Below are 22126 nucleotides of genomic sequence, written 5' to 3' on the forward strand. Positions count from 1 at the left end.
GCTCCCACGTACCGTCGCGTATATAGGGAGACCCCGCTAGGCTTTTATCCTTGATCCATAAGAAGCCGAGTCTGCCGCCCTGCGAACCGTAACGCACCGAACACAGCATTCGGGAAGATTGACTGCAGTACGGAAAGTCCTTGGTTCTCATACGATTGCCAAGGTGTATAAGCAGTTTTACGGATTGCTTGGTAAATCCTTTGCCTAGAATCTCCAGAGCAATCACTTTTGATCCTTTTTCGGACTCCTTAAAAGAAAAGGTGCTAGTGAGCGTCTTATCACTTCGTGCTCATTAAACATTCGAAGGAGACTAGAGTCATCTTTTCGTCCTTTTCTCGACTCTTGAAACATGAAAAGGTCAAGTTTAGTTCCTGTGTCTTAAAAGTTTATTTGGACACGATTAACGTTACCTGGTTAGATCTTGTGTGTGTTAGCTTGGGTAGGCTTCTTTTTGTTTGCTATGGCAACTTTTCCGGGGTTCACCAACCCAAGTTCCCCTCCTGACGAGAATCCCGGTCATTTCCCTCCTCTCGGGAATGTTGGTGCTCCTTATATGGCAACGTTATCCCTTCCAGGGTTAACTGTCGGGTTGCCTGTTTGGTTGTTTTCAACCTCTTTGGTCCCTGCCGTGTCGGCTGTTAGTCCATCAGTCCCTCCACCTGAACAACATCATGTTGATCCTAAGGTGGATCTCTCCCCTTCGACGCCTATTTCTACGTCTTCCTCTTGTACTTCGCCTGGTGCAAGTCTCGATTCGACTAACCAGGTGGCTAAGAAGAAGAAGAAGAAGACCAAGAAGAAGAAGGCTCCCAAGGGAGAGGCTACAAGTACAGCTCTTACTCCGAGTACACCTGAAGTCGGGTCACCTTCTGCTCCTCCGCGGAAGGTCAAATTTCCTTGCAGATTATGCAAGGGGGACCATCTTCTTCATGATTGTCCTGGCATCCCCAGGGTCTTAGAAGTATGGTCTCGTGATCCGGCCCACCCCTCATCGTCCACTGAGGCTCACGGCGATGTTACCCTATCGACTCACAAAGGTAAGGGAAAAGGGAATATTCGAATCCCCTGTAGACTTTGTGAAGGCAATCATCCCCTTCACCTTTGTCCACTCATGGATAAAGCCTCCGTTGTCTTGGAAGGTCTTATAGCTCCTTCACCCCAACTTCCGGTTGGTTATCAACGTCTCTTTGTAGCCGCAGATCGTTCCCCTGCTGACAAAGAGATTCCTCTTCCCGAACCCGGCTGTCCCCAGCCTGTTCCAGACCAACCATTGGTCGGAAAGAGTGTTGACTCGAGTCCACCGCTCGCTCACTCTATTTCGGAAGAGAATCACGCCCATGTTCTTCTCGTCTCTTCAGATTCTCCTGAGTCTCGAAATGACTCTCCTAACCCAGCTGCTCCCGAAGGTTCTCCTTCGGTTCCTTTAGCACGTGGGGGAAATCATATGATTCCCCCACCAAGTAGTCTGGTCGCTTCCTTTGATTGGAATCGCTTGATCGCCGGTCGCCTTCCATCCCATATGCCTTTCTAGATCACAGTACACGCCTGCGCTAAGGCAGTCCCTGGCACTGTTTTGGATGAAGGGGCGTCTGTCAGTCTTATGCCGTACACTACTTGGAAAGCTTTAGGTTCCCCGCAGCTTGGGCCAGTCACTCAGAATCTGTTGGCCTTCGACGGAGGAGCCTGTCCATCTCTAGGAGTTCTCTCGAAGTTCCCTATTACTTTGGGAGGCAAAACCATCTATATAGACATCTTGGTTACCCAAGGTGTTTTAGACTTTAGTCTTCTCCTTGGTCGCGACTATGTTTACGCCATGAGGGCACTTGTCTCTTCGCTTTTTCGTGTGGTTTGCTTTCCACACGATGGAAGAATTGTGACTATCAATCAATTGTCGTTCGTTAGTCCCCCAATGCCTCCTGCGCAGTTGTCATCCCCTCCTAGTTTTTATCCACCAGTTGTATCTGCCCCACCGCAGATCAACTACATGGCCACCTATCCCATGCCTGGATCAAGTGATGCCGCCATCGTGCATAGTGTCCTGGGGGCATTGGGTCCTGACTTCCGAGATGTGGTCCTTTCACCGGGGGTAACACTCTTGGAAGCACCGACTTCCTGTTCATTATGATGCAGTTCGGTAGGAGCATAGTTCACTTTCCTATGTCAAGCTCCCTAAAAAATGAAATTGGGTCTGGTCCGAGGATAGTTTTGATCTTGTGGTGACCTCGTTAAAAAATGAAACAAAGGTTATGAGGATAGTTCTTTTACTATGTCAACCTCATTAAAAAATGAAACACCTCCCTTTCCAAATCGAGTCTTTGATTAAGATCTCGTAAAATACAAGTCGAGTCTTTCATCGATCTTGAGAATGAACCTTCATTCCATCCACTTTGTTGAATGCAATGAAGCTTGGGGGGCATGCACCTCGATTTGCGTTATTATGCTGGGGGCATGCGAACTCATACCAAGCATAGTTTTTCGTTTCAAGCTTGTGTAAACATGAAACAGAATCCAAGAAAAGTTCTCCATGGTTCAAGCTTGTGTAAAAATGAACCCATACCCGATTTACATCTCGTGATTGCCATTTTTTATCCGCTAAGTTCTGCTAGATGAGCCTTGGTTGTTTTCATTCCATTGCTACCACCTCTTTGGCCGATCATATGCTCTCACTTGGTTGTTTATCCTTTCCTGAGGAACCGCAGCGATGAGTGGTTTTATTAGCCAGCCTCTTGACCATTATATGTTTGAGCAGTTCCACCATTACCGGAACCAGTTGCTACCCTTTATACCACTCGTTCCTCTAGGAGGAGTCTCCTTTAAGCTCTTTTCTGACTCGTAAAAGATGAAGAGATTGCCGAGTATTTTCCCTTTTTGACTCGTTAAAGAGAATAAAAAAGGAGGTCTACTTTCAGCTCTTTTCTGACCGTTTAAAGATGAAAAGATTACCGATTCCCCCTTTCGGCTCGTTAAAAGGAACGAGAGGCGGTCGTTTTTAAAGCTCTTTTTTCGACCGTTTAACTTAAAAAGATCGCCGGGTGTTTGTCGTTTCGCACTCGTTATTGGCCCCAAAACGACGTACTTCCAACCGCTTTTTTACTTTTTCGGGTTGAAGTCACTATTCACGAAAAGTATTCCTCGATCATACTGGTCGGGCGGTTCTTTCGAGCATTGTTTTATACTTTTTCGGGCTCGAGAGACACAACTTTACGAAAAAGGACCCCCCTGGAGTTTTCTTTTCCGCTGTCTTTTCAGACTCTCTAAACTGGAAAAGACGCCGAGTTCTTCCTTTGTCAGACTCGTTAAAACTTAATGACATCGGACATCGTCGAAATGACGCCTTCCCAAGCATATGCTATCCCTGTCAAGCTTGTCCTCCAAAAATAATCGGGGTACCTGCCAGAAATGGTGGAGAAAATGGAACTGTAATAATGGTCGTATCGGCAGTATGTCGCTCTTGAACATGGCACTCGTCTGCATTCGTGTCTGGGTGGGGATTTCTCATCTTGTTTTACACTAGCCTCCATGGGTTTGGGTTATCCTATTTGACCTCTCATCTGCTCATTGCTTTGTCACCATGACCTCTGCTCATTTGACGTCAGATACCACCAAATCCACTGTCGTGCCGCCGATATGTTCAAGAGAAGTTGACCTCTGCAAACTTACAACCTCCCTCTGGTGTCTCACACAAAACATTTTGTCCTCCTCTGTCTCGTGTCGATGATGTGGGAAAACACTATGGACCACCTTCGATCAAGGTTACTTCCTGTCGACTTCAGCTCATTATCCAGGAAAGTGACCTAGAGACTCCCTTCAGGTGCCTTAGAGCCTGCATGCCTCAATGGCAGGTTCTTCGTGTTCGACGTGAGGTTTTCATCATTGGCCTCCGATCGGATAATTCCGCGGGTGTTCGACACCAGCTCATTGATTCACACGCCGCGGATTGTACCTATAAGTACCTTGAGAACCATTGTCATTATTGGTGGTACCTCTCGCGTCTGTTAACATTTTTCATTATTGGCTGGTAATCAGACGATGTTCATGCATGTTCGACTTCAGCTCATGTATTCACATGCTTGGACTTGTACTTTGTTCGGGTTGAGATGGAGCACAAGACCCTGGTTTTTGTCTGTTGCGAACCAGGCTGCGATTTTGTGGATTGTTATTGCATGACTCATTGATGGATGGCTGCACCCATACCTGAGTCTTTGGGATGGCTGCAACCATACCTTCTTATCATCATGGTCTCTTCAGCTGGGTGGCTGCGTCCATACCATAGAACTTCTTCGTATGTATTTTGGATGGCTGCGCCCATGCCTAGACTACATGTAATTGAGATATCAGTTGTACATACGTGCCGGTCCTTCCTGGTGGTGTTCCAGTTCAGCAGTTTTGTAAAGCATTTCACCCCTCCCACTCTCTCGGGCTTCATGCTTTAGGGGGCATCTGTTACGCAGTAATTTGTCACTGTCTCCCTGTCAGTCTCCCTACTATGTCATGAATTCAAATCAATCATGCTCATGCTCTCTAATCTGGCCAAATGACCCACTCTGCCAAAGTTTTTGCTATCAGCGCGACTTTTGGCCAAATAACCGTGTTGATGGGCGCTCCATAACAGACCGAATGCGCTGTCAGCGCGGAAGAACATGTGTTTTCCGCGATGATCAAATTTCATGAGCCAGCGCATTTGTTATTCATATATGATCGCGCTGACATGACCTTCTTTGTTATTCAGCTGCGATGTCAGCGCTCCAGTGCAGTTATGGACCCGTGCTGATCCAGTTTGGGCGAGTTTGTTCTAACACCCGGCCTTCCAGATGACTCCAGACCTGGTTGTTGGCCTTGTCAATGTCGCCCTCCCTTCTCTGGCATGTTTGTTTCGTCATTTGAGCCACCTTCCTTGGAGATAAGCGCATCCTCCCACCATTCATGGAGACTCCTTTTCCTATTTAAGCCTCTACCATTGCCATGAGCAGCTAGTTTTTTAGTTTTTTGGAGTTTGGGATAGTTTGGATAGTGTGGAATTCATAGTGCTTAGACTGCTGCTGCTAGTAGGTAGTTGGTGTGACAAGTGTGGTTTTGCTAGAGGAAGCTTAAGGAAGGTTGTGAGTATTGCTTGTGTGAGAGAGAGCTTTGTTTTGGGAGAATCTACCTCCAAGGGTGAATGCTTAAGAGACTTACTGGCTGGACCCTCTAGAGAAGGACTCAGCGTCAGAACTTTGGTTGTACCTTTCTCTGTTATTGATTAATAATAGATGACTACTGTTATGGTTCCATTCTCATTTGTCTTTGTAATGGTTAATGCGAATTACATCCTTTCTGACTGATGTATAATTGCTTTTACTAGATTTCACGCTTGTGTTTGTCTTTCTCTTCGTATGTGCAGGTATCTATTCAAGGAGATCGTGGAGGATCGTGACCGGCCAGAGCGAAGGAGCGAGAGCGGCATCTCTTCATCAAACAATAGCGTTGGAATCCAAGTAGGTGTTCTTTGCCTCTCTTTTATTTGCAATTAGGAACTTGCATAGTAGCATTGATTGATTGTTGCTAGACCCGTTCTGGGCTAGTAGGGATCGCCTCTATTCGTAGAGGGGATTTACCTCTCCAAAAAACATAATTATGGAAGCACATACTTCTATGATATTAGGTCATTTTGGGGTAAGTAAAACAGTTGCACAGCTGCAAAGATTCTGCTATTGGCCAAAAATGCATGAAACAGTTTCTAGATATATTAAAGGGTGTACCATGTGTGCTAAAAGCAAGCCCAACAATAGAAAACTAGGCTTGTACACTCCACTTCCAGTTCCTTCTCTTCCTTGGGAAAGTGTTTCCATGGATTTTGTTGGGGGATTTCCAAAATCTAGAAAAGGTCATGACTATTTGTATGTTATTGTGGACAGGTTCAACAAAATGTGTACTTTAATACCTTGTAACAAACAGATTATAGCTGAACAAATAGCGAAATTGTTCTTTCAACATGTCTAGGTGCATTTTCGGTTACCCACTTCCATAGTATCTGATCGAGATTCCTGATTTGTTGGGAAGTTTTGGTCAAGTCTGTGGGAATTGATGGACACCAGACTGAAGAAAAGCACAACCTTTCATCCATAAATAGATGGCCAAACAGAGGTGGTCAACAAGACAATGATCCAGTTGCTCAGGGGTTATTGCAGTAAGCATCCCAAGCTTTGGGGTGAACATTTATGCTATGTTCAACATGCTTACAACCGTGCTAAGCATTCTTCTACATAGAGATCTCCTTTTGAAAACTGCTTTGGTTTTATACCAAGGTCTCCCTTGGATTTTGTCTTTGAAAAAGACATAGCGGTTGATGGACACAACGATGTGGACAAAGCAACCAGGTTCATTGAACAGATCCAAGAAATTCACCAGGCAGTGCAAGAATAGCTGGAAAAGAGCCAAGCCAAGTACAAGGCAAGGCATGATAAGCATTAGATGGAGCATATCTTCCAAATTGGTGATCAAGTCTGGCTGTATATCAGCAAAGACAAAATGCAAGGTGAAGGAAAGAAACTGAAGCCAATAAGGTATGGGCCTTTCAAGATACTTGAGAAAATTGGTGAGAATGCTTTCCACCTTGATTTTCCAACTTACATGCACATCTATTCAGTGGTAAATGCAAAAAACTTAAGTCTATTTGAACCTTCATTAATTGAAGATCCTGAAGAGCAAATTCAATTGCCTTCTATTGATGATCTGTTGCCTGAATATCTCAATGAGTTACAGGAAGATACAGTTCTGGACAAGAAGGTGAGAACTATGAGCAAAGGGGATGTTGAGTACCTAAGAATTGGACTCAAAGGTTCAAAACCCAGCAGTGCAAAATGGATAGAGATTGGGCAAGTGAGGTAGCTATATCCTCACTTGAGCGATGCTTGAAAACCAACTTTTGGTGGTCCAAAATCCTTTTTCAGTGAGAAGGCATGATCCAAATGGATCCTAGAATGATCTCTAAGTCTTCAAAACCTCTTAAAATCATGCCAAAGATCAAAATTATCGCATAATCGAACCTTCACAAAACAATGGAAAATGCAATTGGGAGCCAAAAACACGTGAAAATAGCGAAAAACAGAGTATTAGAGGTCTAAACAAGTGAATGCACAGTAGCCTTCAGATTTGGCTGATCAACGGTCCAAATCTAGTCGGCGAATCGCAAGCGGTGGTGGAAATTAGCGGATATTGGCGCAGGCTACATAACACTTGTGATGACGAACAGTGAGTCAACTAGGACCGTCGATCAAGCGCACAGATCGACAACCCATTTTGCATTGCAGGATTCCTATCAGAGATTACAAGAGCACTTACAATGGCCTGGGGTTATCGCAATGTGCGATTGTGATCAATTGCATCGCGATATCGCAATCGAGGCTACACAAAGGAGCGGGCATGTACACATACATATCTGGAATCCGATAAACCAGACCCGATGGTTATATAAATATTTTTTTTGATAAGATTTGAGATCTGAAGAAAAGGCATTTTTAATGTATTTTGCGTATTTCATTTATTAAATGAAATTCAAAGGATGAAGCGCCGATGCAATAAGCCGGACCCAAAAGGGCTCCTTAAAGCTATTGTATATTATTTCAGATCCGCCATAAGCCATTTCTTAAGTTATTTTCACGATTTTAACATATTTCAAAAATACAAAGGGGAACCTTGGAGCAAGGCCGAAGCGACTTGCGATAACGATTGAGGACAGACCCGATAGAGGAATAAACCGTATTTAAGGACTTTTGAAGACCAAAATGAACTGTGTTTGGCAGAATTTCACAGTCGTGAATGCATTTTCCTGTGTTAGCAGAAAACGATTGCGTTCGAGATTCCAAAGAATTCCAAAGTCCTGAGGCACTCTTACGTTGCCAAATAGGTGGCCACCTCCTCTTAATGCGTTATGCAATGATTGTGTAATGCTAGAAGAGGGATTCGAGTGAACAGAGACCGGGGAGATAGAAAGCTGAGAAGGAGAAACGAATAGGCAGAGTAGATTGGCTTTAAAGCCATAGATAGAGAGCAAACAAAGGAGGTAGTATTGAAGGAAGTGTCGAGACAGAGCTAAGACAGAGATAGAGAGTGATTAAGAGAGTCTGTGTACTCAGAGAAGGCTTGGGGGGTTCAATCAAACCCTTATTGTTATATATGTTGTGTATTGAGTTGCAAATTGAGCTCATACTGTTGTAAAACTCTGCTTGAAGACATAATAGAGAGGCCACCACTAAAGGCTGGACCAAGAGATGTAGCCCAGGAGTATTGGGTGAACTCCTCATTAAATTTGTTGTGTTATGTGTTGTCTATTATGTTTTTTTTACCACTTCATTATATGTGTGTTTTGCAATCTTATCGATCCATTGCATAAAATAACATAGGAACATCCAAGCACATGAGTTTGTAATACCTTATTAATTGTCTTAGATCTCATTATCAGATCAGTACTTTAGGTGAGGTAGTAGCTACTACTATTTATCGACAACTGGTGGGTTCACTTATGTATCTGGTGAACACATGACCCAACTTATGCTTTGCGCTGAACCAGCTGAGTCAAGCTATGGTTCATCCTACCAAGTTGTTTTGGAAGGTAGCGAAGCATGTGCTGAGATACCTCAGATGCACATCTCAGTTCAAATTGTGGTACATACGGACAGAGGGAGTGAAGCTTCAGGCTTTGCAAATGCGGATTGGGCAGGGAGTCTATCAGATTGGAAGAGCACTTCTAGAGGAATCTTCAACCTTGGTTCAACTGCAGTTTCCTGGTATAGCAGGAAACAGAGATCAGTTGCACTTAGCTTAGTAGAGGCTGAATACAAGGCTGCTAGTAAGGCTGCATGTGAGGCCATTTGGATGCAGAAGATTCTAGTGGGATTGTTTGGTCAGAGGATGGATCCAAATTTTATCTACTGCGATAATCAGAGTTGTATCAAACTCTCTGAGAATCTAGTTTTTCGTGATAGGTCCAAGCACATCGATATCCAGTATCACCATCTTCGAGACTGTGTGGTCAAAAGGATCATGTTGTTTCTCTATGTTTCGACTGAGGAACAGGATGCAAATATTTTGACGAAGGCATTGTCAAAATGCAAGTTCGAGTTACACAGATACATGATTGGGGTTACTAATAATCCCTTTCTTGTTGAGAGGGAGTGTTGAAAATAGAAACAAGAAATGCTAAATATAGAAGTGCTAAATTTAGCACTGCTATAAATAGCATTTTGGGATACCTTCCTATTTTAGTTAGTCCCTGAACTAAAATAGAGAAGTAAAAATTCGAATTTGATCTTAGCAGTTGTTTGTAAAATAATTAATTAATTCATCTTGAGTTAATTAGTTGTAGAAAATCAAACATGAAGTCTATGTGGGGACATGAAACAGTTTCTCCATTGGTTGAGGAATTTATCCATTAGTTAAAGAGATAAGGATGAGTTGTAATTAGTTGGCTCAGTTAACTGAGTCAAGTCCAATTAGATTAGTTCAAATAGTTTTTTGAATTAATTGTGAGTTCAGTTAGTTAATGCATGCATGCATGTAACTGCTGCACTTTAGATAATTGAATATTCTCTCATAATAACTCATGCATGTTAGTTCAGATAGATACCTAGTTGAGATCAGATGGAGGGATAGTGTCCTATCAGTTGTAGGAATATTCCATTGTGAATATCTCTTGCATGCATAAGGAATTCATTCCTTGGAGATTGCGCAATTACTTCTTCAGTTTAGTGAGTGTGTGATGAGGCCAATCACACAGGTGGCATCATTGGACCCCAAGAAAAACTGCATAAGGAAATAGGAGGCTTGGAGGGCGGAGGGAAGGCATATCTAGTGTCTATTCAGTCTGTGAGATGTATTGTTTTATTGCAGAGAGAGTAAGATAGCTTGTGAGATGATTCTTTTTGTAACTTGAACATATTTCCACTTGTATGATAATATAGAGATTGGGGTTTTAGGTTGAGTCTTTCCCCAGGTTATTCTTCTGTGTTCATGTGTGATTGAATTCTCTTTCTCAATTATATGTGTTCTATTTGATCTTGCTCATATTCGATTAAGCTTCCACAAGTTTGTTGTAGAAGTAGATCTGTATTTTGCTTTAGTATATTACATAATCTGTTGATCTACAGTGGGAATTTCTACACATGGTTGCTAAAGTTTCAATTTTGATTTTAAGTAAGAATTTCATTCCAATTTGTAATTTTATTCCAAAAAACAAAGATGTAATCCTATTTTTATATATTTATGTAATTTCATATCATTATATATAATAAGTGACTTTGCTCATGCTGTCAACTCAGTTCCAAAATGCCAAAGGACCAAAAGTCAAAAGTCAAAGTATGACAATATATATCAAGTGATCAATTTGTACAAGAAAAGGTCAAATGTAAAGATATAGTTTCCAAAGGTAAACTTAATGACAAAAGGAAGAAATTGGGTCCCAAGGCCCAAAACATCAATTTCATGATGTATAAAAGCCACCAAGGCATCAAAAGAAAATCCATTTGCACTCTCAAAGGTTGAGCTCACACTCCCTTAGCTAAAAGTGTCTGTTTTGTAGGTTCAGAGGATAAAAATTTCTAGGCCTAGCGCTTAGAAGCCAAGCGATGCACTTAGAGATTTGGGCATTGCGTTTTTCAACACTGGTGCTGCGCTTTTGCCCAGTAATCCTCCAAAGCACCAAAAACACCTCCAACTCCTCTCAAAGCTCCACAAGAGTGGGTTTTCCTCCTCTACCAAGTAAGTAACCCTCTCTTCCACTCATTTTCTCTTCCAAACAACATTTCCTCTTAGTGTTTGAATCCTAAGCAAAATTGGTCCCTAAGCAAGGGACAAAACCATAAATTCACTCCTATCTTAAAAATTTCTGCCCACAGACCATACAATACCTTCTTACATCATTGTTGAGACCATCCCAACCCTTACACCATCTTTCCTTGGTCCCTAAACACTTTTCCTACAAAACCCTAAGACCTAGGTTTCTAAAATTCCCTAGGAAGCCTCTACCATAAACCTGTAAATTAATTTTCATTTCCAACTCCCTTCACAATTTCACCCCCCATCACCTCCCATGGTTCCATAACCCACCTCCTCATCTCCCCAAATTTTTGTAGTCCTATCCCCATTCCCTAGACCTATTCCTACTTCCCATTCTCACCTACCTTATCACTAGGGTCTCTTGAACAAACATTATGGAGGAAGACAAAGGCTATATGAAAGAAGAGGACACACAAGAAGAAGAAGATAGGGAATAGAGGAGGCCACACAAAGGAGGCAGAATCCTAAGGCTGGAGCCCACTAGCATAAATGAACTTATGGATTCACCAATGACAACATCATGTTTTTAGTATGTGGGTTGCCTTGACTTTTGCAAATTGATTGAAAGAGTTTAGCATCACCAAGTTTTGACCAAACTCTTTGCATCACACCTTCAAGACAATCAAGTAACCCTAGTAGGAGTGACCTTCACTTTGTCTACTTCTATCATTATTGTTGCCACAGGGATTCCAAACATGGGTGAGAAGTGGTTTAAATCAAAGGATTTGGAGGATCAGTATTATGAACCATTTATCAAGCCATTGTACATGAATGAAAGGATGAACGTGTTCCCTTTTACCTACCTTCTTAATAGATATGCCCCCTTGATGAAAATCATCATGAAGTACTTCTCTTGTGAAGATAGGTTCTCTAGGCTCTATACCTACCATATTAGATTGCTTATGCACTTCATAAGGGTCAAATTCTTCAATATCCCATACTATCTGTTTAGAAGCATAAATAAAATGGCCTCCATTGTGCAAAAGAGAGATTATGAACAACAGATGAACAACCTTCTCCATCAGTCATTGATCAAAATCATCATCGTCCTTCATCACCTTGATCAATTGCATATTTCATGGGACAATTTCATTGCCAATGACATTTTCACTTCTCCACCAGCTGCACATGCTGAAGGTATGCCTTCTTCATGTCATCCCAATGATCATCATGTTGAAGCCATACCTCCTTCATCTAAACCCACTACTTCTATTCCTCCATCTTATCAGCAACCCTCATTATTATCGGCATCATCACCATTTCATGATCATGCAGGGTCACCTAGCAGAGTTGAGGTCATCGGACCTAAGAGGACAGATGTGAGCATATTGGCACACACTTATCAGAGAGGCCACAGGCAGGTGCTTTCTGCATAGATTTTGGGAGGGGCCTTGCCTTCTTCATCAGCAAAGTAGGTGCAAAAGGGAAAGGAGAAGATGACAGAGGCAGAGATCCAGCAGCAAGAGGAGGAACACCATTAGACAGAGCAAGATTTTGAATTAGTTGACCTAAGTGAGCATGATGACAATGAGAACATAAGAATCGTCATCAAATAAAAGGATGAACTCATAAAGGAGCTGCAGGTCAACTTGTAGAGGGAAAAATACATCATTTCATACTATGAGCAGGAGAAAAAGGAGTATGAGACCAAACAAGATCTCATGGAGATTTCACTCATCAAGGCAAAGAGGGAGGTTAAAAAGGCTAAGGCTTTAACTGATGAAGCATATAGAGAATATGGTGAACAGCTGGAGGAACAGGTGCCAAGGAGAAGGTCAAGGACTAGAGGCCTAAAAAGAGCATTGAAGCTAGAAAAAGAAAAAGAGATTGAACTAGCTAATCGACTTACCCTAAATGAACAGTTTTCCAAAATGATCAATGAGAACTAGGAGCATTGGCTTGATAGGGTAAACAACCATATTGAAAATCTCCTAGACAAGGCCAAAAGGGATAATGAAATTCAGAAGAAGATGGAAAAACACTATGCCTGCAGAGAAAGGATTTCTAGGGCAAAACTCAAAGCTGCAAAGGAGAAAATTCAAACCCTAACCAAGCAAAGGGAGGAAGATAAACTTGACATCCTTGTTGAGGCATCACTCAAGGCTTGACACACATCATAATCATTTTCAGGCCAAATTTTGGAAAATTTTGAGCGATTTTGGGAAATTTTGAAGTTTTGTGCATTTTGGCAATTTGTGCACTAGTCACGCTCCCAAAAACGCAACGCCCTAGGAATTGCGCTTTTCCTAGAGACCTCCAAATGAAAAATGGACATCACCATTGGATTCAGAAGGCAAAATACAGTCAGAAAAAACACTTTGCTAAGCTTTTGGGGGTCAACTGGGCAGTCAAAACGTCAAAAAGCACCAAAAAAATAATGTCTCTGCCCTATTTTGGAGGCTGGCGCTGCGCTTTTTACCAGTATTGGGAGAATCAACTTTTGGAGGGTTAAAACTTGACCATTTTGGAAACTAAGGGTAGATCTGGAAACTAGACAAGACCGGATTTCCAATGAACTATCTTGGGCTCAATTTGGACACTGGGAACACCCTCAAAAGTGGAGCTGAAGTTGGCGTTGCGCTTAGGACAGTGGTGCTGCGCTTTTGACACAAATTTTCTGAGTTTCTTCAATTTGCAAATTTTCTCAGTTTTGACAGTTTCACCTTGACAAATCATGTTTTTACACATGTAATTGATGGATGTAAATGTCATAATGATGTTTTACTGTTACCTAGGGTAAATACATTAGGTGAAAACTCTTTTTGTGATGTAATGAATCAGTTTCCAAAAAGTGAGGGATGAGTCATTTTGACCACCCTACACTCTAGCTATCAATTCAGTTTTTGGTGGAACTGCTTCTCCTCTCATGGATTCAACCCCTCAGGCTGGGAGTAGTTTGTTTGAGGCATATATTATGTACTTTGTGAGTCATTATAGAGGTTGGACTCCATTGGATGTGTACTAGTGTTTCAGATTTTGGCATGGAATATATTCGATGAGTTGTAGCTATTTTGGTGGGATTCATGTGGCATGGTATTTTGATATTATTTCCTCTTCAGTTTCATATGTGTGAATGTTTTGTATCTTTCATGATCCATTTCACTTTAAATATGTTTGATTTTCAAGGTGTGATAAGAAGAATTCATCTTCTATGCTCTGTTTTGGGAAAATCATCATAATTTGCTTATTTATTTAGTTTAAAAAGAATTCATGATCTTCATGCTATTTTTAGCACCTCACTAGTCTAAACCATCTCATCACTATACTACAAAGTGTTAAAGTAATTTGCCTACCTTGACCCATCATATGTTTGCAATTCTGATTCTCTTTTGCCCTGACCTAGTTCACTCTCTAACCTTATTCACTCATCCAGTAACTACCCCAACCAAATCAAATAAAACAAACCCTGAGCTACTATATCTAGCCTAAAACCCTAATCTATCTATCCCTCTTGGCTATGATCCTTTGGAGAGAGCCCTCTCCGGCTTGGTAGGGCTAGATACCAAGTCAAAATATTGGTTTGTGGTTACCTTTGCTGGACTCTTCCTCAGCCTTGGAGATCCGGAGGAGTGATAAAAGGTGTCTTCATCTAGGGTTGGATCCCTACACTATATTGTACCTGATTTATTGTAAATAAGAGGATTTAAGTCCTTGTTATTCTTGATTAATAAAAGTATTTATTCCTATTGTTAATTTTGAGTTCTAATTATAAGTTATCTAACTAGTAAAAATAACAATTGGAAATAAATATTGATTTAGACCCCCTCTCAGTATTTCCAACAATTGGTATCAGAGTTAGTTCCTTCACACAAAGCCTAACATTTTCGAGGTAGATCCTTAGAACACAAATGTAAAATCAAAGGAAGAAAGCCTCCAATCCTTCTAAAGATGTCTCTTCTTCAACCATGAAAGCAAAATATAATCAAATTGGGAAAGCTCCATTGTTCAATGGAAACTTTGATATATGGAAGGGAAGAATGAAGAATTTTTTAATGGATCAAGGCTTTGAAGTCTGGAAATCAGTGATTACTGAAAGCGCGATGGAAGAAGAATCCAAGGAATATAATTCAAAAGTGATGAAGGCAATCTTGAGTGGGCTACCAAATCCTATAAATACCAAAGTGGAGAAATGTTTATTGGCAAAAGGTATGTGGGACAAACGTCAATATCTTCACTCAAAAATAGAATTAAACATGACTTATATTCGTGAATATGATGGAAAGCAAGAAGGAAATCTAGAACCCATAAAGGAAGCTGAAGACAAGAATGATGACTTCAAGACCAAGGAAGAGCTAGAAGATGAAGAAAATGAAGATATCAAAGAAAATCTCAAGGAAAAACTGGTAGTTTCCCTATAAGAGATTAACAGTTTGAAAAGGGAAAATGAGGAGCTCAAGAAGCAAGTGCAAGATGGTGACCATGATGTTAATAAGAAAAGGAATGAAGTCGATATTTTCAAGCTTCAAGTACAAGAAAAAGATGAGGATCTCACCAAGCTTAAGGAGTAATTTCATCAAAACAAGCAAAGGCATCATAAATAAGTCATATCCATGACAAATCAATTGGATAAAGAAAATAAAAGGGAAGACACTTTGTCATTCCATCAGACATGAAGACTTGAAAAAACTTGAAGGAAAAATTGGTCAATACAAGGAAGATGTCTCCTCCCTTAAATCTTAGTTGGAAACTGAAAAGAAACAGGCACAAGGAGCTGAAAGGGCGATGGAAGTTTTGATTGTCATAGAAGGACAAGTTGATGAAGTAGAAAAGGAAAGAAATACCATGACATGCCAACTATAAGAAAAGGATGAAGAAGTATTCAAATTAAAATTAGATATCACCTCTCTCAAGGCTGAAACATGTGAAGCAACTAGGTTGAAGGAAGAAACATAGATTAGTTTAGCAAAGAAGGATGATGAATGCAAGAAAATGAAAGAAGAAATTGATATCCTAAAAAAGGAATTTGATCATCTAAATAAGAGTCTAAATATCTCCCATATCCTATATGACATCCTAAGTCATAAAAGATCTCCTCTTGATAAATCAGGTCTTGGTTATGCAGGTGAAACCTCAAAAAAGAATGATGCAAACCCTAATACTTCAAACAAAAAGGATATGGAGAAGCTTGGAAGAAATATTGATGCCCCCAGTTCTAGCAAAAGCAAGGAAAAGAGTCAAGACATTGGAATAAACCCTCTTCCAAGAAGATATGTAGATGGTGTCAAGAATGCACGAGGTAATAAATTTGGTTGAATCCCAAGACATAATGAATTTAGAAGTACATCAAGGGAATCTCCATCCTCAAGGTACCAAAGTATATTTTTTGGTTATTGCTATTCTTGTACAAATTTTTGGCACATGGAAAAGGATTTTAGGGCATACCACAACAAAAAATATAATGGTCCCCATCAGTTTCCCAGAAGCAACTTTGTAGGAGGAAATTACGCTTCCTCATTTATGTACAAAACTAAATGTTTCAAATTTCATAACATTGGACATATGGCTTGTGATTTTCACTTGACTTGGGTTCTTAACCAAGATAAAAACATGACTACCAAGCAAGAGAAGAAGGTCACACAAGTTTGGAGAAGAAAGCAAATCGGATCAGAAAGCATCTTGAACACTTAAGACATCAAATCTTGTTGTTGATCTAATAAGTACATCTTTGGCATATATATTCCAAATTTTTATGGTGAAATTATTCCAAAAAGGAGACCATGCATACTGTTAGGGGGAGCTTGTGATTTTTTACTATTCTTGAATAATCTATTTTTAAAGAGCCCTATGAAACCCTCGATGAGTCACACATGGACAATCATCTCTTGATAGATCATCTCTCAAGAGTAATTCCATTGAAGAAGATAATGATACTATGAAGATGTATTCCACTTGATTACAATGCATCGATATTTCTTGCCTTGAGCAAAAATAAGAGCTAGAGGAGTTTATGCATGCATAGGGAGTTGGTTGATCATCTACGTCATCCATTTCCATGAAAGTATGCAAAGGCTTAGGGGGTGAAAGTACAATAAAGACAAGCATGATGATAGGGGGAACAACATATCTATCACCGATAACTATCATTAATGAAGAAAATACAATGGAGCAACATATCAAGAAGCAACTTGATAAGGGGGGTACGCGGGCACCCCATTTTCCATTGATGTCAGAAGGGGAGAAATTGTTAAAATGGAAAGAATATTGACATCAATGACAAAGGGGGAGACCGTTGGTCAATTTTTTCATTGATGTCAATATGGGATTTTTGGAGATGGCAAATATTCTTGTGATGCATGAATAACCCTTTTCCCTACCCTCATGCAAACCCTAGGAGAAAACCCTAAGAATGAAGATGATGCACATTCCCTACTACATGACAAAACCCTAAATACATTTATTCCATAAGCTCTAGAGGATTCTCATAGTCGTTGTTTCATATTTAATATGCCTTAACCCCAAGCCTATGCATACCCTAAATTCATATATGAAACTCTATGCTACATACATGAAAAATACTAATGATGCATCATTAACAATGAAGCCCTAAGCCTATGAAGAATAATTTCACATACATGAATGAAACCATATCATTTGTTGATACGTATCCTAATAATCCCTAGCCTTGTTGAATGATGCCTTAAAGAAGAAACCTTTACCTTGATTGTCAAAGACATAAAACATTATAGGAAAATTTACCTTGAATTCCAAATACATAAATTATTATTGGCTGCCATGATGACTGTTTCACAAAATAATTTTATTGATAGGAAAATGACCACTTTGAAGGTTGAAATTGACACCAGATTATAGAGAATATTTTCCATTTCTAACGAGCTATCACTCGCCTTCTAACTCCTCATAGGCTGTGAGAAAATGAATTTTCAGTTTTGAATATAATATTTTTAAGGCTAGTCAACCTAATCCGACTTGTAGGCTCATCTCGCTTGGCCAATAGACATGACTCTCTCTCAAAAAGAGAAATGTGTATAAATATGGTGTTCAACACTGCATTTCACCATCCAATTTTGGTGATCAATTCAGATAAGAAATATAAGAGCATATGAGAGGTCGAGGAGGACACAAAATTTTATTGTTTGAACTGTTTGGGTAAATTATATGATTGGGTTACCTTAGGCTTGTGGAGAGCTCAAACTAGGACAATCATTTATTTTTTGGACTGTCACCTAAAAGCCTAGATCTGTGGTTGAATTTCTGTGTTGAGGAGTTTTTTTCTCTAAACAAAACAGAACACAACCTTTGTGTGACTTGTACAATAAGGCCTTAGGCCTAAAACATCAGCTACAACCTTGTGAACTAAGATTGGATTAGTATTCTTCAGTCCTATGGCACTATTTTAAATTCGGACCTTGGTACAATCATCTTTTGAGACCTGTTTTACCTCAGTTTTGGGTTGCATTTAGGTACTGGTAACTGGACAAGGCCTACTGCTTAATGAACAAAGTGTTGTTGGGTGAGAACAAGCGTTGGTATTTAGCCCAACAAGTCAGCGAGGTACAATAGCTAGAGGAAGAGGCTTTGCCACAGTCTTGGAGTGATATAAAGCCTCATAATTTATTGCAGAATTCGGTCACCTGTGGAGGCTTTCTCTTAGAACCTGAAACCTTCATCACAAGCTTTACAATTTTGGATTTGTGACAAGTGTGTGAATAGTTTGTTACGAAGCTCGAATCCATTTTTGAGGCTCAATTTAATAATTCAGAGCTCTAGGGGGCTTGGATTTCGCATCGAAGACTCGTACATGGATCAAATATTGGCATTACTTTAGAGTTGTTTTCTTTGAGGGAAAATATTCAGAATTCATTGAAGAAAAATTTGTTCCTTTTTTGGAGGTAGGAATAGAGGTTTTTAAGAGGAGTCAAGCAGGAATCCTTGAAGAATCCCATTGGATCTTTTCCATCTTATTTGAAGATCAATGTTTGAGGAGTATTGATTAGACCTTCATTTGGAAGCACCCTATTGAAGACATCCCTAAGACCAACTACTGAAGACAGCCTTGGAGTAGCATACCTCAGTTGAAGGAGAAACCCATTGATATATTTTGGAAGGCTTGTAGCATATGATATTGAAGACACTTGTAGAGCTACCTATTGAAGATACCTTGAAGGTTATGTTGAGCCTCGAACCTGCACCTTCCTATACACCCTCTCAGCCTTCTTTTTCCACTCATTTCATCCACCAAGTTGATTAAATCATTGTATTTTAGTTTAAAAAAGAGCTTTTGACATGGTTTTCTAACTACGCTGATGACTGTTGTTTGGTTTAGAATTTTGTTCAGACAGATGCGGAAGCTTCTCAGTTTCCGCAGCCGACACAGGTTTCAGCAGCCGACCCAGGTTTCTGCAGCCAGCACAGGATTCCGCAGTCGTTTTTTCAAACACCATGCTACAGGTGTCCTCTGAAGAAACGAGCCACATGGGCAAGTTACAGGAGTCAAGGACATGGAACGTGTCCCTCCAGATCATCCAGCACGCCCATAAAAGCCCGCGGTCAAACAAGGGGCAAAGGATAGTCAACGGAAGTGTTCAGCGGTGGCACGGCTCTGCGTAACTCTGTTTTTGAGCACGCGAAGCTACGTGGCACAGTCCTTAGCCACGAAGACATCCTGGTAGCGTGAATCCAACAGCCATACCTCTCAGATTTAATAAACATGATGACAGTTACCTAGATCCGGGCTGAAGAGGATTTACGTGTCTCTGGCAGCGTGGTTAATAGCGTAGATTTAGTTAATTTGTTTAGCTTTCTTTCCTTATAAATAACGCGTCCATGAACGCTGAAAAAGTTAATCTCTTGTAATGTAATTCGAAGTTTTTGTATTTCCCCACTGAACTTTTACGTTGCTATTTAATATATGAGAAGACTGGTTTAAACTTAAGCTTGTAGCTGTTCGTTGAATCGGCTGAAGTGGCAGAGGGCCCCTGCTCACTAAAGCCTTGTACAGTTGTCCTTTAACTCTTGCATTACTTTTTTTTCCTGTTCATGTATATTAGCTGTACAGTTTTCATTTAAATGCTGCGTTTTATTTCATCATGTATATTAGCTGTACATAACAAAGCTTTTTGATTTCTATTTATTTACATTTTCATTGCTGCTCTTTTATGGTTACAACTGATCAGTGTTTTCTGCAGGTTTTCTTAGGCAGCCTGGGGCAATTTTTCACCTTTTCGTTTTATAACTATTGGCATACGAGATCATCTTGTCTTTGTCACTAACTCTTGTTTTCTGAAGTTTGATTTCCAGTACAGTCATTTCCTTAAGTTGTACATTTATTTTCTGCTCTTAGATATCATGCTATTCATCTGTTAACAGTTTCTTTCTATAATCAAATAACTTTATTAGGAACCAGAATATCACTCATTATAGCTTGATTTAGTTTGCTTTAGATCTCACATTGCTTGACTTGTTCATGATTTTTTCTCACAGGGTAAATTAAGCTGAAAGGAAAAAGGTCAAGAGAGTTAAAGTAGTGTGATTAGTTTCTTTTATGCAGTTTAACTTCTTTTAGATTTCACATTGCTTAACATTTCATGATATCTTTTCACAAGGAAGATTGAGTTGAAGAGTTGAAATAGTGTGGATTAGTTGTTCTTACTTTTAATTGAATTTAGTGTAGATTTCACTTTCATTTTCATTCAGCAACAAAGATACCGGGTCGATGTCATTAGTTCATTGTTTGATATCTTTATTTCTTTTTAAGAATTGATTTCATTGCAGTTATTTTAAAGCTTTCTTTCTTTTAAGTTTTGGAAAACCACTTAGAGATCACCATAATCATCCATATTTCACTTGCTTTATCACCTTTTCATCATCTCACATTAGGGAAAGATAAATCCAAAAACAAACTTAAAAAACTAAAAACGACAAAAGACTAAGGAAATGGTTATCTAGTACATATAGTACACTTCACTTCGTCAGTTTACGAACCTCGAGTTGACATTTTAAAGTAGCAATTTAAACCTCACTAAATTGACCAAACATTTTGGCGCCGTTGCCGGGGAAGTGAAATTAGGTAGCCAAATTCTTAAAAAAAAGATATAATAACAAGAAAATTTCAAGGAAGGAAAATTAATAACCTCTCAAAGTATGCTCTCCTCTTGCACCTAGAGTGATCTGGAGGATCAGAAAAGAGAAATTTATTGGTTTAATAGTTTCTTAAGTATGCTCTCTTCTTGCACCTAGAGTGACCTGGAAGATCAGAAAAGGAATTATTACCCCGACTTGAAGAAAAAATAAAAATGACATGCATAGAGCAAGAGATTCTAGGGGAAGGTTTTTAGCTAGGGCTAAGAGTTCGATTTTTACAAGTCCATCCACTTCAAGCGATAGAAAAGAGACATCTTCATCATCTCCAACCCACACTCCTAGTCCTAGGGTCCCTGGAATTCAAGAAGCAGTAGTTGACTCACCCACACCATCTATCGAGTCTGAATTAGGAAGAGACCCTTTCCTTCCTTCCACAGGAGGACAAATTGTAATTGAAGAAGTAGAATCACCTGAGGAAGAAGAGGGAGGAATTCCTCCTCGTTCACCATTAATAGAGGAACCAGAGGACTCTGAAGTCTCTAGGGAAACTATCATGACAGAGGAACGAGTAAACGGATTTGGTAGAGGTAGAGGAGGTGGAGGAGGAAATAATGGAGAAGGTAGAGGTAACATTTGGGGAAATACAGATGGAGATAACTCATTTGGGTTTCCTATAGTTGATGAAGACTCTCGAGCAACCATGAAAAACATCTCACCATCTGTCCTCCCAAACTTTCATGGGATAAGAAATGAGGACCCTGAAACATTTCTATTTGAGTTTGGAAGACTCTCAAACTTATGATTATTTGGAAGACTCTCAAAAACTCAAATTGTTTCCTTCAACATTGAAAGGAGTAGCTTTGAAATGGTTCATGGGGTTACTCCCTCAATCCATTAGGTCTTGGAATGACATGAAATAAACATTTTTGGATAGGTACCTGGACTATTGTATGCCCACCAATCACAAGGATGAGGTATTCAAAATGGTGCAAGGAGAAGATGAAAACTTGGAAGATTTGCTTGAAAGATTCCAATACAACCTGAAAAGAGCAAAAATGAGTAATGTAGATGAGGATACCTTAAAAGCCCTTCTATTAAAATCCATCAGAGATGAATGGATAGATATTTTGAACATGATGGGGAAGGGAGATATATCTCAACTTTCACTCCATGATATAGCTGAGCTATGTATCCATCTCTCAAGGGGAAAATCTAAAACTAAAAAGGGGCCTAGAGATCCTTCTCTCATTAGAGAAAATAAATTTGCAATTGG

Source organism: Pinus tabuliformis, chromosome 7 (genome assembly GCF_031772625.1).
Source record: "Pinus tabuliformis cultivar Carrire ecotype Pingquan chromosome 7, CPIR1, whole genome shotgun sequence".
In the NCBI taxonomy this organism is placed as follows: domain Eukaryota; kingdom Viridiplantae; phylum Streptophyta; class Pinopsida; order Pinales; family Pinaceae; genus Pinus; species Pinus tabuliformis.